Genomic DNA, 15,530 nt, shown 5'->3' on the forward strand with positions numbered 1-15,530 from the left:
ATAGCGGAGCATACAAATATCAGTGATAAGACTAGAAACCTGAAGGAAAGGACTGTCTAAAAACACCACAGAAACAAAAGGGGATTGAGTGGAAGAAAATAATAAATATAATCTCAGACATTTTTCCTTAGAGAGTTCTTATAATATCCAACTGAAAAAGATATATTTCAAGAAGTGGAGCTAAACACTGCTGGTCTTTCAGAACAGCAGATGCAAAGGGCCTACAGTCCCATCTCTCTCCCACTCCAATAGACTGCAGGAGTAGCCAACATGGGACCCTCCAACTGTTGGACTACAACTCCCACCAAGCTTTGCTAGCATGACCAATGGTAAGAGTTGATTGGAGTTGCAGCCAAGCAACATCTCAATAGCACTATGCTGGCTACCCCTGGCTTAATGTAATGGCTGCTTTGGACATACACTGCAAAAAAAAATGTGAGGAGGCTGCAGGGATGAGCACCCAAGCTCTATCCACTCATGCTTACCATCATCCTCCAGTTGCAGTGGGCAACTATATGAAGCTTCCTATATTCATGAATGCTACCTGTGCATTTTGAAACCCTGAGCCTCACCCAAATGATGATCTGAATGCACCACTTCATCTTGTCTTAAAAATCACAAAAGGTGTTTTGGTTCAGTATAGATAGCCATTACATGGAAATTTCAGTGGAAGGATAGTTTTCCTTTCCTACTCACATTCCTTTCCCCACATTTGCTATATAGCTATTAAAAATATTCACATTTGGCACTGACAACCAACCCTGAGCTCTTGCACTATATAGCACAAAAGAGGAAGGCCTCAAAGGGTTAGGAAATAAGAAAGATTTCCTCTCCTTTCTGTTTTGCTGAATCTCTCAGAGGCCTGAACAGGATAAACTCCTTTTCTAGGCTGGCTAGGGACTGAGAATATGCTGCAATGTTTGTGTGCGTTTGTGTGTGTTTACATATATATGTCCCAATATTTTGTTTCATAGGATGGATACAGACAACCAAGTCCCATAACCTCAATGTGTGAAAGCGTGTGTCATACCCTCCCTTGCCCAAGCCTACCACTTAGGAGCAAGTGGGTACTAATTCAAATTACCAATCCCCTTGTTGCCTGGCAAGGGTTCTCTCAATACCCCCGCGCCCCACATACCGTACCTATTTGCCTTATAGGGCTCCGAGCAGCAAGCTTCTATAACATTAAACAATCTCCTAACTACTGGTATTCTGCTGCTACCATACAGATACAAATATCTCTGGCTGACTTTGTCACAGCCTTAATAGCTTGGCCAAATTTGAGAAGTGGTTGGAATGAAGAAATCCTTATTATAGCAAAAGCTGAATATATGGTTTGTTTTCCATAACAGTGTTTGGATACTTTATATTTCATAACCTCACTGTTAAGACCATGTTCATGGAAGACAATCTTACTCGACTACGGGTTATCGCCAAAGAAGATTTCATAACACATGCTATCCTATTCTGCCTACTCTACCCACTACCCCTCAGCATTTACACCAGTCACCCTTCTCTTTCTCCCTCCAAATCCAGCTGTCTTGAATATCCAAACAAGCACACAACACACTCCAGAAATCCATCCCTTTCTCATTCTCGTCCCTGCACCCACCTTACCTTATATGTTATAAATATCTTCCAGCATAGAATTGTACTGCCTATCTCATAATATACAAACCTGTACAAGTTGGTTACAATGACAAACACCACAGTATGTCCACTACTTAAAAATGTGTTTTAAAGTGTAGTTAAGTTCAGCAAAACAGATAACCATGATAGAGGCTCTGTCTTACTAGTGTGGATGCTATAGCCTGACCCCTATAGTTAATGGCTATTCCCCCTCCAATCACCATGCATTACTGCTGTGCTACATCCTGGTTCTTTGTTTAGGGAATTAAATGGTATATGACATTCTGTTTACTCAGACTGATAACAGAATTGTTTCAAAGAGGTCAATAAAACATTTTCCTATTTCTTTAAAGTTGTTGTCTCTGTTAGGAAAAGGTTCAAGCTTTTTTTAAGAAAAAAAGAAATGTACACTGCCTCCTACAAAGTAATCTGCTGCTTTGCTGTTAACCTACTGAAGCCATTGACTTGTTATATTAAATTTATCTATGCATGTTTTGTGGTTATTTTTCCAACTGAAAATTATATGATATGCACATGTGTACATGCAGAGTATTTATACAGCATATGAAAATGATTAAAGCGAATGAACCCATATTTTTATTCATTAGATTGGAACATAAAACAAATGGAAAGTAATTGCATTGCACAGACACAGTTTCTTCAGTTTCCCTACCAGTGTTATGCTGCGTGCAGTGTTAGAAACTCAGATTTATAAGATAGGCACCAAATGGTTCCTTAAAGCAGGGTTACAGTCGCCAAAACAGAATGCCTAGTTTCCATTTATGGGCTAGATGGCTTGAAAGTTGTATTTTTCAATACAACTTTTTAATTCCTAGAATTCATTGTGCAGATAAAATATAACAAATAGAATTCTACAGGATGTGTTACTAGTGTGTGAAACCAGCCAAAATGCAAGGACCCCCAGGCTTGCACCTCCAGATGGTAGAGAAGTCAGACGCCTGGTGCCCTAACATCTTCACTTGGTTGCAAGTGGCTAACAACCAGGTGCAAAATGCACCTGGCGCCTGGTGAACTTCAAACACTGACTGAGTGTAGAATAAATATTAACTGCAAGAACGTTAGACGCTCCAGAACAGCTCAATGGTACAGCTTCATAATTTCCTGTTATTAAAATCACAGTCTGACTGTGCACAAGTGACCACAATCCTTTGCATGTTTATGTATAAGTACAGTGCACAAAAAGGGGAAAAAGTACACTGCGCCTGCCACATACACAATTTACTCACGCAATTACAACCTTGGGAGCATGGTTGAAAGATAAATAAATAAATGGAGAGCAGGGAGAACCCACCACAGAAAGAACTTTTTCAGCCCTTCTGTCCTCAGGGACACACTTATTATTATTTTAGTATTTATATGCTGCCCATCTGACTGAGTTGCCCCAGCCACTCTGGGCAGCTTCCAACGAAGTACAGTCATACCTTGGAAGTCAAACAGAATCCATTCCGGAAGTCTGTTCGACTTCCAAAACGTTCGAAAACCAAACCACAGCTTCTTATTAGCTGCAGGAAGCTCCTGCAGCCAATCAGAAGCCACAGAAGCCCCGTCAGACGTTCGGCTTCCAAAAATAGTTTGCAAACTGGAACAGTCACTTCCAGGTTTGTGACGTTCAGGAGCCAAAACATTCGGGAACTAAGCTGTTCGAAAACCAAGGTACGACTGTATTAAAACACACAAAAATACTCAAAACATTAAAAACCTCCCTGAGCAGAGCTGCCTCTACCAGAGATAGATCTTATTCCTTGTCCCACATAAAAGGGGGCGGACCCTCCCTACTCTCACCTGGGAGCTTCCCTTTCTTCTCCCAGCTTCGCACCCTGGGAGAACTTCCCTTCCCTGCCTCTCACACAGGATGCTACTGAAGGAAACCTTCTTGCCTCTGTTAGGTTTCCAGGACTCTGCTCATTATACATGCTGGTATGCTTTTGGCTGTGGTGGAATATTTCCTGATTTGTGATATACATTAGAGCTTAGCTTCTATTACTGTGATTTTTTTAACACAGCCCAAGCATTTCAGAGAGACTGTCCCTCCACTTTCCCTTTGAACTTCCTTTTTTTAATCAATCCTGTCATTTTGGGAGAGTTTCCCCAAGTCGAATATGCCTGTTTGATTTTCTTGACAACCTGTCCAACATGTATGTTGGCAAAATTCAACAAGTATGTTGAATTTAATAGCACTATGGTTACTGTTACAATAGGTTCAACACTTACATCTTGCACCAGGTCCTCCTAGGCATCACTTAAGACTTAAGTCCAGAATCACCACTGGTTGGTTCCCCCAACCAATGGCTCAAGCGCAGTCATTCAGGGCATCTAGAAAAGTTACCTGTCATGAATGGAACATGCATGCACAAATCTATGCAGGTCACCCATTACTACCACACTTCTTTGATTTCATTCTCCATCTCAAGTCCACCCTGGACATTTTGGAAAGATAAACAATAGTATATTTCCAGTCCTAACTACTCCACCCAATCACTTTTCAGCAATTATGTGAAGTCCACCCCTTTTGGGATTTCTAGCTTGTTATACTCTATATTAGGCCTACTATATTTATTATGCCAATGACTCCAGGTCACTCATCTTGGCTCACAAGCTTCTAGCATTTGGCCTACCTCTATACACTGTCTCTTTCTAAATATCTTAGGCACATATGTTTTACCCTACAGCGCTTTGGCTTCTCTGAATTGCTCTCATGTGCCCCTGCAGTCTCAGTGCATAGAACTATGCCTTCCTCTTTTGAATGATCAGACCAAATCATTCCCCAGAGGTAAGATTGAAAATGTTTGTGATCTGGATGCTTCACAGCTCCTGTCAGCTTCCCCTACACACTCACAAAACGTACTTCTGATGCTCCCACTCCCATCCCTACAAAAGCCTGGGGAAACCAGAGCCAGGACCAGGCCTGAAAAAGTAGGCTTGGTCCTATTTTTATGGTTTATGAGGCAATGTGCAATGTATGATTTGCCCCTTCTTCTGTGCGGAAGACTGTATATCCACTGTACACATATTATGCTTTCCCTGTTAAAAGTGATATCTTGTATATAACTAGAGGATTCTACCCTCCTTTGTATCTCATTACCTTAGAGAAAAAAATGGGTGTGTACAATAAAATAGAGAAAGTCCATACTGCAGCTTCTGATTAAAAGTGAACCCTGCATCTGAAAATCATGAAGACTAAACTCTTAAATCTCTTAATATTCCTTTAATATATTTCTACACAAAGCAAAAATCCTTCATATGCATGCCACCCTCTAACTTCAACATATACACAGGAGCATGTGCCCTTGATATCCTGTAATAAAGATCTGTTATGTGTGTTTTGCAAGCTGGGACTGGTGTAAGATTTACACCTGTCCTTGCAGAAGCATCTGTTTAATTGCAGAAGAATTCACCTCAACATTTACTGAAGGAGGCGTCTACCAAGTTGCAGCCAACAAGATTTTTAAAAGTAATGGATGTCAAGTAGATTTTCAATATACCATTTAGGGAAATGTAGAGTTAACACTTTCTCACCCAGTAATAGTGAATATCTATCTTCTCTGTAAGATATATGCCTTTTTATAAACTAAATGCAGACATTTAACCCCATTCAGGGTTGTTATACAGAGCAACTAGGGACCATGTAAAGCTCAGAAAATAATTAGCCTGGAAACATTCACCTTATTGTAATCTAAGTAAGCACAAATTCAACATTTTTTCATCTTCTTTCTCATATTAGAATGCAAAGAATTGCACCTTTGATTTAAGATATTTTTAGTAAGAAAATTGTTTCCAGACGTCACAGTTGTTCAGAAACTCAAACATGTGATAGTAACAAAAGCCTGTAGTACAACCCAGGACCTATAGGCAATGGACCTTGCTGGCCTTTGTTAATTCTCAGAAAGTTGTTCCCATAACTGAAATAAGAGTACCCATCAACTTCATGGGACTGCCAAGAACATTTCTAAACTCTGTAAAAATGTCAAAAATGTCAATATAAATAAGAGTTCTATTTCTCTCAAATTGTATGACCCCTAACAAGATTTGAGATTGTAAAAAAACATGCATGAAACCACGCAGTAAGTATCTTGTTGCATCTACCATGTTCATTAATGCACATGCAATCTGATGTTCCATACAGCTAAAGTTTTAATCTAGCTATACAAGTTTCTGAAGAGAATTCCACAATTCTTATAGTGCACATTTCCTACTTTAATTACAGCTAAAGACACAGAAGAGGCTGGTAACAAACAAAAACTACTGTATCAAAAGAGGACAAAATAAACTAGAGCAAGTAAGGTTATGAAGCAGTTGTTGGATACCTTAGAAAGAAGTGCAACAAAAAGACATACCAGTTTAACTATACTGTAGTATATACCACCACATAAGCCTGTCTACTTACTCACTTAACAGGTATTGCAGGAGGGTATTTATTTATACGTATGCTCACTTTCTGCAGAAAATTCTATTTATAAAGAGTTTCCTAGTAAATTAAAAATTCACTTCAAAAGGTTCACAGGGATCATAACAGATATTTTAGAGCAGGGGTAGCTAAACTTTTTGGCTCTAGGGTCATAATCACCCTCAGCCAATACAGTGGTACTTCAGGTTAAGTACTTAATTCGTTCTGGAGGTCCGTTCTTAACCTGAAACTGTTCTTAACCTGAAGCACCACTTTAACTAGTGGGGCCTCCTGCTGCTGCCGCACCGCCAGACCACGATTTCTGTTCTCATCCTGAAGCAAAGTTCTTAACCCGATGTACTATTTCTGGCTTAGCGGAGTCTGTAACCTGAAGCACATGTAACCCGAGGTACCACTGTACACGTTTGCAGCTGCATGCTAGTCCTGCACAGTCTCCCCTCCTCAAATACATGCGGATCAGCTGGGTGGGTTAATGCCCCTCCCTGCTTTTCAAGTGATCAGTCTGATGACCAGGAAGGAGATGATTTGCCCCCTCAGAATGCTGGGCTGTCTGGAGAGTTTTTGCAATCCATTGCTGCCTCTACTTTAATTTTTTTTATCTGCTGATAAAATCAGTGCAGTTGGGGGGGGGGGGAGAGTGTGCTAAGGAGTTGACTCTTTAGCAACCCATTTTTAAACACCACATCATGATTCCTCTAATGTGTTCTTGTATTGACATTTATCCTTGTGAAAATATTTAGTTATAATGGGAGGTGCAAAGAAAAGTTAAGATGGTTAACAGCATATAATAACATGGAGAAAGTGATATGTCTTGGCCATTGATTAAGTAAATTTAGAACCACATAGCTTCTTCTGTACCTATGCAAGCAGAAACATTTTTTCTGATTGAAAAATTTTAGTAGTTTTTTAAGTACCTTGAGAGGCAATAGCTAACCTGCCTCCAACACAAGAGTTCAAAAACTTACGCATACCTGAAAAACTGTCTCACCACATTTTGCCTCTGTGCTAGATCTAGGTCACTATGGTGTTCTTTGCATGAAACATACCAAGTCTGAAGCAATTCCACAGAGTTTACTTTGCAGTAAATAATTTTACTATTCATATCCCAGTGACTTCATAAGAATCCTGCTCAGACAAAAATCTGTCTAGTCCAGCATCCTATTTCCCATGGTGGCCAACCGCAATACTGCTGAGAAGCCCACATGCAAAACATGAAGGAAATAAACCTCTCTTGCAATTGTTTCAGAAGTCCAACAGGTTAGACTGTAATCTGTCCCCACAACTTTGACAGGTGGGATTATTTTTACATCAGATGATTGGCAGGCAGGTTCTGCTAGAACTCTAGTGGAATGATAGCCCATCATCTTGGAAGGATTCCTGCCAGCACATTCTTCTCATCTGTGTGCATGCACATATATGTATGGTAAGAAAGGACAGTATATTGTCCCTACAAAAAGTTATTAATTTTAATGTAAGTAGCCTTAACTACTGGGATAGCTTGGTATCATTTTATCACTGCTTTGACATGCAGCCTTGCATAGGTGTTAGTAAGACAGAATAACAATTCCTTTAAATTTTCCCCTCTCCTTGAAAAGCAGTCATGGTCTGGTTAGAGAGGAAAGGCTTGATCTGGAAGAGGTAGGCAGGAAAAAGACCTGTTGCCTGGCAGAGTCAGGACAAGGACTTATCTGGAACAGAACCAGAAAGCATCACTTGGCCATGCAAGCACTCTTGTTCTATGCCTTTCTAGCTAGGGTATGCTGGTTAAAAAAAAAGGGGGGGGGTTCAGACATAATACGAAACCAATGTTAAAACAAGCCATAGGTTAGGGTGCAACAACGGAATGTGTAGGCACACTTTTTAAATAACAATACAAAGTTGAAAATGAATGAACCTCAACTAAAATATGTTCACTTTTCACATGGGCTAGTCCTTCCCCCATCCACCTCACTAATATTCTTAAGAGGGTCTCTTCTCCAGTCTTCAGAGAGAGACTGGAAGTAGGGAAGCTGTTTTAAGTGCGGAAGCACTCTGCAGTTTTAATCTGAAATCTTAGGAGCAGTACTGTGCCCAGAGGTCAGAAACTGCTCGCGCTAATGAAATTCCCTGTCGCAAAATGTGACTAGAACAATGGGAGTTTCGAATACTGAGAACATCCTCTTTAGCGTATGTAACCTGAAGCATATGTACCCCTTCTTTGTGTGCCTCCTCCACATAATGTTCTGAGGGTGGCCACATAAAAATAGGCCTTTTCTGCAGTGGCTCCCCATTTGTGGAATGCTCTCTCCAGGGAGATTCAGCTGGTGTCTTCATTATATACCTTTAGCTACCAGGGGAAAAAACATTCCTCTTCAACCAGGCCTTTGGCTGATTGATATCTGATGCCCTTTCAAATGTGTTGTGGAAGGGAGGATTCTTGATTTGTTGTTGCTCTTATTTTTACTATGCATTTTGTGGTTTTAATATTGTAACTTTATGTTGTGAAGCACCCTGAAATCTATGGATGAGGGTTGGCATACAAATTTAATAAATAAAAAAATATATATTGATGCACACAAGCAACTGAAAACAAAAGATACTATTCACATACATAAGCAATTATGGGCACACAAAGTATTCCAGTTTTTCCATCCAATCAGCTAGAGCTTTACTTGAGAGGCACCCCTTACTATCAAGGACAGCTTTTTGAATGATCCAAGGACTGCAGTGGAAATTGGAGGGAGTGGTTCAAAAGGCCCACTGGATGTGTTTTTGTTTTAAAATGAAGTTATTCAGCATTGCACAAAAGCTGCATTGTAAGCATAAGAGTAGATAACATTAATCTGCATGAAATGCTTTTGAGCTAGTTTAAAGTACTACAACACATTACTTATTATTTAAAGCTAATGTCTAGTCTTGGTAGTGTGCAAAAACTGACACTGAACTGGAACTAAACCAGAACATTAGAAAATATGGGTCAAACCAAAGAGTAGCGAAACCTATTTTTCCCCAAGGTTCAACTCCTGGGTGAAAGCTGATCATTTGAATCTCCCCCATTGTGGGGTGTTTTCAGACACTGCTCACATTTCAAACACTACTACATGGCAGCATTTTCAGAGGCTCCACACAGTGAATAGCTGAATGGTGTTTTTGACTGAAGCATGTGTCAGTAATGAGAAGCATGAACTAATCCAATACCTGCTGCTACCAAGTACTGCTTCTCCTTCACTCCACACGTTCAATATAGTTGCATCAGACTGCAGAAGGAGTTGTATTTCAATTTGCTATTCGTTGTAGATGGCCATGGGAAGGGCTTCAGCATTTCCCTCTTTTTAAGAATTGTACAGTATTAAGATTCTATTGTTCTGCTCAATCCCAATCTCCCTCCCCACCCACTAACATTGCCAAGTTGAAAACTCACTGAATATTGTTGTGCTTTTACCTTCTGGACATAGTCAACACAATACTGCTGCCTCAAGACTCTGCTGTGTGCCCAAGGTGTTATGCTAAAGAGGTAGGTTGTCACAAGTTAACCATGCCATCAGTCAAGCCCAGAAGGCATTTGAAAAGCCAGGTAAGGCCACTATTGTCAACATTTCTGCCATACTGGTATAGAAAAGACAGACACATGCTGTGTTTCCTACAGACAAACAGTATGGTGCTATCATGGATCTTAGCTTATGGGTGTTCTGGTTCAGAACCAGATGGAAGAAAGAGCAAAAAGGAAAACACAGCAGGGGGCGTGGACAAGTTGCTGCCATTTTAAGTTGAAAGTATGGCTCTTCCTACTTTTCACCTCCTCTAAAGAGCTGTAAACCCTTGAGAAAAGGGTTTAAAAAAAAGTGCACACAGCCTCAAAGGAGAGTATTTAATTTAGGGCTGCATGCAGAGCCAGCAGTAGTGCTTGGCCAACTGCACATACAGTTCAGATGCTCCTCAAGGGACAACTACTACCCCCTCCAGGAGGCCAGGCTTGCAAACTGTTGGTCTACAACTCAAATTCCCAAACATCCCATGCCCCAAAAGGTATTTATACCATCTGCACAGTTTTCCACTAGCCTGCTGAAGCTGCATACGGAGAAGTCCTGAGTGGCATACTACCCTCCTATGATAGAGCAGTGACTGCCTCCTCCATAGCCTAGCCCTAGCTCTTTTTTTCATTTCTTGGCTCCAATGCTAGATGACAGTGATATCAACAGTCATTCAAAATTAAGGCTGAATAAGAATATATAGATATAAAAACCCAAAATTTAAAGCACTGTTATAGAATGGTTATGAAGAAGAAGAAGAGTTTGGATTTGATATCCTGCTTTATCACTACCCAAAGGAGTCTCAAAGCAGCTAACATTCTCCTTTCCCTTCCTCCCCCACAACAAACACTCTGTGAGGTGATTGGGGCTGAGAGACGTCAGAGAAGTGTGACTAGCCCAAGGTCACCCAGCAGCTGCACGTGGAGGAGCTGAGACGCGAACCCAGTTCCCCAGATTACGAGTCTACTGCTCTTAACCACTACACCACAGTGCTCTCATTAATTACTAAAGCTAATAATTAGAAGCTATTTAAAAATAAATAAACTATAACCTGCCTTGCAAGCTGTTTTTGACCAAAAGGCAACTCATTAATATTTTTTATAAATAAGTAAAATAAATTCCAGAAGGTGATCAGGCAGCGGAGCTCTGTAAACCAGAAGTTAGTTTCTTCATATTGCTTTCAGGCAGTGACAGACAGGCTAGTAAAACTTTTGCTGAGTACTGCACTAGCAACTTGTGTCATTTCCAAGCCTGGTGAAATGCCTAATTTTTCAATAGCTACATCTGGGAAAACAAAATAGTAAGTCTGGAAAATCTAAAACCAAGAATGATATGAAGAAAACTACCACACTCAACTTATTTGAAAAATTATTATTATTCCCAAACTTCAGCAATATTTAGCAGTCAATGCAAATTTAAGCCCCAAGCTTTCAGCAGGGCTAAAAAGTTCCTAAGCTCATGCAAACTTGCAGCAGAATGGAATTATGCTAACTGGATGCTTTTGAAGGCAAAAGAGGGCGAGATTATTTTTGCTAATTCCCCCTGCAGTCATCTGTACCTTCAAAACATCTGTTCTGGAAGGTCAGGAGTCTCCCTGGGAAAATGGCTGGTGGGGTGGGTGGGTGGGAAATGGGCAAAGATCACCTCCCCTCTTCCTCTAACAGAAGACTTTCAGATAATGGAAGAGCAATTCTGCATCCAACCCATGCAATTTCCCCAGCCCTATCCACAGTCATATATACAAATGCCTTACAATGGAAAACTCCAATTCTGACTTGAAAACATGGAAGCAAGTCACACCAGTTCCAATGGAACCTATTTCTAAGCAGATCTGTTCAGAACCAATGCTTAAGAAGCATTTCGAAGAATCACTAACTTGCATACTTAAGTCCAGTCAAGACTTCTATACTGCAAAGTACAGTATAACACTAAATTACTAATCTCTAAAAATGCCAATGTAGGTTAATGAAATAATTTCATTCACAGTAAATTATTCGCCCTACTCAGCATTAACTAGTTTCATCATATGTATAAAGTATACAAGATGTGAATGGGCACATCTTATTGCCCATTTAGGATTAGAAGTGCATTGTCCTGGGCACCAGATACAATAAAGGGGCATTGTCCTTGACCTAGATTGAGTGCATATATGGCATTGATTCCACACTTAATCCATGCAGTTAGAATGTATGTCATTTCAACAAAGTAAATGGGGAGCAAAAGTGTGTGGGCATATGGTAGTGCCAGAATGTGTAGCTCCAATGTTAGAATAAAGGTTTAAACTAATTTGTTAACTTTTTTCTTAAATTAAAACTATTAAAAATAGAATATATGTAATACTCTGCTAAAATGCAGTTACCTGTGACACAATTTAAAGTTTTACATACCATTTAAATGCATCCCTATATGTGCAGTTTTCAAAAACACATTCACCATTCCCAAATGCTTAGAGAAATTGGGGGGGGGGGGGAGAGAGAGCAGTGTCTTTTTGATAAAATATAAGGCTTACACAAGTAAAATCCTATTCACAACCCAGTATATGAACCATCTCCTTTTCGCTAATTTTAACAGAACTGAATCAGTTTCAATTTAAGATTATAGATTTTCAAAATTAGATATGTTTTATACTTTGTTAAAACAAAGTCCAGTAAGTGTTTTAGCACTTATTTTATTTTATGAACTTTTCATTTAAAAAACTATTCAAGAACTAAAAAAATGGAAAGTGTACATCATATATAAATTTTTAGGAAGCAAGAAACAAAGATTTGCTTATTAGCTAAGGCATCCTAATCACACATATTTAACCAAGAAATTCAATGAAGAAATAATTGTTCAGTATTTCTAGAGACTATTTTAAGTTTTCTGTCCACTGCTTGGTATTTTTTTTAAAAGCTGGAGACTTTGTAATCTCATATAAATATAAATAAAAATGTGGTCAAATAAACATACAAATCATAGCATACATGTAGAAAAAGTCTGCTGAATTTTCCATATTCCATATATTACACGATCACCTTCAAAACACACAAAATCTTTGAATAAAGTGAAAGACAGCAGTAGGAGAATGTGTGGCTATAGGAAATTAGTTCATAATTAAATCTTGAACTAAAATAAATAACTTGCTGGAATTATACAAAATGTGATCAGAAACATCTCGCAATTTAAGCAAAATTATATTGTGTGTAACTTAAGTGACAAAAGAATTATCAGATCTAGTGTCGTTTTCTGATGATGAAAAACAGTCAAGTACAACTATTTTCCATACAGTCTTTCTTTCCTGTAAACTAGACCTATGCCTCTACATACACCACAGCTTAGGGAAAACAAAGATTCAGTTACACACACAGGCACAATTAGAAACGACACGTCTCGCTCAGCAATTCATAAAGTTCAGAAATAAAAGCTGCTTTTTCAAACTGAAAATGGTTCCTCTCCCGTGCATATAGGCCTGAGGCCCTGTTGCAAACAGTGTCTAACAGGCCCAGGCAGCACAAAGACAGGAATGGCAGATTAGTGGGAGGGAGGGAGGCCAGGTTTGGGGCTCAGCAGGATCTTCAAGCTTTTTAAAATTCAAACTGCTGCCTGACCAATACAAATCACGGACACATTGCTGACTACTACACAGATTCACAGCATTAAAAACACGCCTTCTGTGTGACAGCTATATTAACGTCACTATATTAACATGTATGAGGAGCCATAAATGCACAATAGTACTCTATGAACAACAACAAAAGTTACTTTACTTATGAGAAGCACTAAATAACAGCTAACTTCCAATACAAATACAACACTTACAACAACATCATGAAAGCTAGCACTATGAAATGTTGCTATGCTCTAACCATCATTGAAAGACATCATTTGGCAACTAGCAATATAAAAATAGCTATCACAACCAGATGAAATGCAGTTCTTCATAGCTAGGCGGAACAATTCCATTCTATTAAAACAACATTTATAAATCTATAATTTCCAAAATATTCTATACGTATCTTTTAAAATGCTACATATGCTACCATTTAATGTTAGGAGGCTTAACAAACTTTCAGATAAGTGACAGAGGCATCACCCAATTACACAAACAGCCTGGACGCAATCAATACCTATGGATTTGAAATTGATCTACTTTCGTTTTTAAAATATTAAAACTTCAGTCTAATTCTGCACAATTTTGACCCATTTCTCAGCCCAATCCTAAACGTGTTTACTCGAAGTATGCTGCATCGACTTCAGTAGCACTTCCTTCAACATGTTTTAGGACCGCAGGCTTAACTACAATTGATGAGGAGATTCCAAATTTAAGGTTTTTGGCCTTTACAGTGGCAATCAACCACATAGATGTTTAGGCATCCGTCGTTGCAAAGTATCAACGTTTTAGTTCCCATGGAGCAACAACAGCTAACTATTTATCTTTTAATGGAAAGCGAGATGGAAAAAAGGGAAATAAAGGTGGCACACGCTGCAGCCTGTGTACGTTGAGAGTTGGGCAGGTGTTTGCGTTCTGTCAGTCATCCAGAAAGGGCTACCTTTATTTTATCAACGCAGTAGTAGTAGCAGCAGTAGTAGTGCACGCATTCGAAAGGCCTTGCACAGAGCCAGCGACAATTAATCACCTCTCCAGCCAAACAAATTTACCGTGTACACTCCAACTATCTGAACCGTCGGGATTGAGCAAGGAAGGTTCGAAGGAAACATAGTTGCTGCCAACCATACACAGGGAGCGCGTGGGAGCGCCCGTCTCTCTCTCTCTCTCTCCGCCACCCCGCGCGATTTGGCTGGGACCTTTTCTTTCCCCTCCTTCCTCCCTCAGCTCAGCCCGCCGGTGTGAAGTTGTAAATATGGCACAGGTTCGGTGCCCCGGCCTCTGCTCCAACTGTATTGTTTCCTCCTCCCCGCTCTTGCTCTCGGGCGCCGAGGCCTGTCACACAGGAGCCACCTCGCCTCTCTAATCCCCGAGCTGGAGTGAACGCGCTGGCCGCTGGGCCTGCGCCCTCCTCCGGGCTTGGGCTCCTCCAGCAGCTCGGCAGAAACCATTCTCTCCTCCGCCAAACCCCGGGAGGAGGCGGAGGCGGGGAGAAACGTGAAAACACCCCCCACCCCTCGGCTGCCACTCATTATTTCTCTTCCCCTCACCCCCGCCGCCCCACTCCTCTCCCTTTTCCCACACCGGCCGAAAAGGCTAATTCCCCTGACTGGGCCGCCTCGCCTAAGAGGAGGCCCAGCTCGCGGCTTCCCTTTCGCGGAGGAGGAGGAAGAGGAGAAACCTGAAAGGGGGGGAAGAGGGGGGGCTTTTACCTGAGCAAAACACCGTCTGAAGCCAACCGAAAGCCAAGCGGTGGGGGGGAAGGAGGAAGGAGAAAAATCCGCCCCCCTCCCTCCTCAGAGGATCCGCCGCTGGGCCGCCGCGGAGCGAGAGGAGGAGGGGAGATAATATAACAACAATAATCCGGGCCGGGAGGGGGGCTGGCTCCTCTTCCGTCTCCTCCTCAGTGCAGCGAACATGTAGAGCCGGGGACGGGCGGGAGCGGCCGAAGCGAATCCCTTAAGTCGCCGCCGCCGTCGTCGTCTTTACCGTCCTCCCCGCCGCCGCCGCCGCCGTCCTCTTCTTCTTCTTCTTCCTCCTCCTCCTCCTCTTCTTCTTCTTCTTCCTTCCCCTCCTTGCCGTCGTCCTCCCACCAAGCCCGATTCACGCCGCCAACATCCACACGGGCCGGGGCCGAGCCGGATTCGATAAACACCTCACGCACCGAACGACCGACCGACCGACCGACCAACCCCGGGAGGGGAGGGAGGAGAGGAGCGAGCGAGCGGGAGGGAGGGAGGAGGAGGGAGGAGGGGGAATCTCCTCTGCCGCGGCTTGTTCCTTCTCTTCCGCCGCCGTCACCACCGCCGCCGCCTCTCCGCCTCCTCTGTGTACGCGGGCGGGTGGGGCGGGGCAGGGAGGGGACTGCTTAGGCCACGGT

General features: G+C 41.5%; 1 protein-coding gene across 3 annotated transcripts in view; it reads right to left on the reverse strand.

Moving 5' to 3' along the window:
* Positions 1 to 15,420, reverse strand: part of NIPBL (NIPBL cohesin loading factor) — a 121,923-nt gene extending 106,503 nt beyond the window's left edge. For all 3 annotated transcript variants that reach the window (XM_028748762.2, XM_028748759.2, XM_028748760.2), the window contains exon 1: positions 14,863 to 15,420. The gene's annotated coding sequence lies outside the window, so the exon portion shown is untranslated. The remainder of the gene's footprint in view (positions 1 to 14,862) is intronic.
* Between the last annotated feature and the right edge of the window lie 110 nt (positions 15,421 to 15,530).

The sequence above is a fragment of the Podarcis muralis genome, chromosome 11, assembly GCF_964188315.1.
Source record: "Podarcis muralis chromosome 11, rPodMur119.hap1.1, whole genome shotgun sequence".
NCBI classification, from domain to species: domain Eukaryota; kingdom Metazoa; phylum Chordata; class Lepidosauria; order Squamata; family Lacertidae; genus Podarcis; species Podarcis muralis.